Source organism: Buceros rhinoceros, unplaced genomic scaffold, assembly GCF_000710305.1.
Source record: "Buceros rhinoceros silvestris isolate BGI_N320 unplaced genomic scaffold, ASM71030v1 scaffold12375, whole genome shotgun sequence".
Classification (NCBI taxonomy): Eukaryota; Metazoa; Chordata; class Aves; order Bucerotiformes; family Bucerotidae; genus Buceros; species Buceros rhinoceros.
In genome coordinates, this window is record NW_010414655.1 from 28,020 (window position 1) to 30,898 (window position 2,879).

A 2,879-nucleotide genomic window follows, 5' to 3' on the forward strand; every position below is an offset into this window, starting at 1 on the left:
GCTTTGGGCGCTCTTTCTCCCTAACAAGGCTTCGCTTCCTTCCACCCTTGCCCTACTCTTCCAAATTTATGACTGACCATTTTAGACTTCTTTTCCTCTGTCATAGCAGTTCAAAACTGACCAGTAAATGCACAAATTTTTATGAGAAGGTCTCACAGAAGACAGACATTTTTAGCCTAACGCCTGAGCAAAGGCAGCATTGTATTATCACTAAAAACTGTTGCTGTTCTTAAAACTTGTCCAGTTTTCTTTGGGAAAGAATGGAGTAAAAAAAGGAGAAAATATTTTTAAAAAACACCTAAAAAAAAAAAAAAAAAACCCAAGCCTAAATATCCAGAGATGGAAATTAAAGTCACCTTCCAGTCTTGGGTGATCTTCCTCTGTTTTGGCAAGAGTTGGCATAGCGTTGGAGGAGAAATCTGCTGTAACTTTCCATCCCAAGCCTAAATATTTCAGAGCAGCAAAACCCTGCAGTGGGCTCACACCGAGGTCTTGACCTGAGTCAAACCTTGTTACGGTTCCACCAGGGCCTCTCTGTCGTGCGGGAGCGATTCTCCCCTTTCACGGCAGGGAAGTGCCCAACCCCTGAACACCCAGCAGCAGCCCGCTCTCCTGAACACAAGCCTCAGCAGCCACCACCAGCTCGCGCTTGGACATAAGCTAATTAAAAGTCTTCCTTCAGCCAAAACCAAGGTCTGTCTTCAATTACTGAGGAGGACAAAGGAGGTGACCCAGAAGGAAAAAGTACAGAGACGTCAATGCCTTCTCAAGTGGGATGTTCCAAGAATGGGATGCTCCAAAGTCAGCACTTTTCTTGCAAAAAAAGGAAAAAAAAAACCCAATCCAAAGAGATCAGAATGTTTCCACAATACCATAAATTCTGAGCTTTTCTAACATTAGTATTATGGGCAACTGAGAAAGCAAAGGGAAGAGAACGCACAGACTGTCACTCAGCAATCAGCTCAGAAAGCCGAAAGGCGTTCAGAGGCGAACTGTATCAACAAAAGGAGGAAGACTCCTGCCTTGAAACAAACACACACAAAGAAAAGAAAACCAAGGATCCTGCCGGGCTCCCTAACCCCCTCAGCTACAGGAACAGAACAAACCTGCTGTTTCCTTCCTGTTAACTAGTTGCACCAAACCGTGGAAGTTTCACTCCAGGGCCGATGACGCCCACCACCATTCCTGGGTAACGTGGCAGAGGGAGGGATCTCATCTTTTTTGTTGTTGCTTTAAAGCAGTAAGTCCATATTGCCCTTGTGGACCAAGGGGGTCGGCAGTGGAAAAGCATCACGGCAGCAGCCAAGCAGCTACCGCTGACTCGACAAAGCTATCACCCTGCTCACTGCCAAGCATCTAAAAGCAGCACACAGCAACTCTTTGTCTGATCTGGAAATATAAGAGTACTCAGACATATGCAAGAAGAAAAAAAAAAAAAAAACCAACAAAACACACAACGGAAGCAAATAATTATGTTTGCTGACAGGACTCAATCTAATTAAAGCTCCCATCTTGAGCCCAGCCCAGAGGAGGAGTGCACAGCAGCACTTGATGTGGCAAATTCTGCTGCAGCTTTGTCCCACAGACCAGTAAAGCAGAGCAGGATCCTCCCCTGGATCACGGCAGCTGATTGCATCAGGCGCTGCTGCAGGAAGATACGCCGCTCGCTCTCCTCTCCTTAGGTTAAGAGTCCCTTCGGTTTAATTAACTGGCTCCTCCACGAGCTGACAGACAGGGTCTCCTGCACCGTAAGGAACCAACTACGCCCATCTTAGTCATTCCCTCCTCTTCCTCCTGTGCAAACACCTCGGGGAATCACTACTCAGCTGCAGGACACGACACCCCCAGTCCCAACCACAGCCGCTTACCCACAAACCTTCCCTGGGCACCCCATGCTCCTGTGTCCATCCTACTGGCAGCCAGCAGAAAGGGGTGCGCTGACACTTGAGAAGCCAATGACAGCACCCGAGACACGGGATTTTAAAATAAATAAGTCGGCTAGTCCGAGAGATCACCATTTTATTTACGAGGAGCTCTCTTACCAAGGCATTATGCTGCACGATGATTCATAGTAAAAACTCATTGAGGTGCTGGTATAATTAGAGGGCCATAAATCCACTCACTTAATGGGAAAACACGTGCACAAATCCACAAAGATGTGGGACACACACGTAGCTACGTGTGCAGCTAAGCAGAAGACTGTGGATTCAGCCACCTAAAGGAGGCACGCGGGGAACCCACAGGCAGGGGTCTCACTGCTACAGCGGGGAGAGGAAGGGGAACTTCAGGTGCTGTGAGCAGGCTCTGCTGCCGTTAACAAATGCAGCAAGGGTGCCAAGACCAAGATTCGCTTCGGAAATAAACTCAAATCCTTCTCAAATAAGAAGGAAGCTAAACAGCTTCATCTGTGAGGAAGCAGGAAAGAGAATGCGCTGCAGAGCCAGCTAAGAGGAGACAGCTACCTACCTGGCCAACTCAGAATGATGACATGGAAAACGTGCAAAGGAGTCAACACACCCCTCACTGCGCCAGGCAAAAACGCAACTCTAAAGAACACTGTTCACCTGCAAAACCCGGCACAAACCCAGCCCTAACGGGAGGTCCCCGTGTGTCCCTGTGGGACAAGGAGACCTATGCAGGCTGTTTCACAAAGGAAACGCCAAGAGCCAGTGCAGGGCCCTGAAAGCACAGCCAAGGCAGCGCTGGCTCGGGCGCAGAGGACACCTCCAGCCCAGCAGAGGAGAGCGGGTGGACTGACGCACAGATCCAGTTCTGCAAGACAGCTCCAACGCGCACCATCGCTACGGGGTGGGGAACGGGCAGTCTCCGGGAAACCTGCCCACGTACTGCCCGCCAGCCCACGGCTCCGGGGCAGAGCG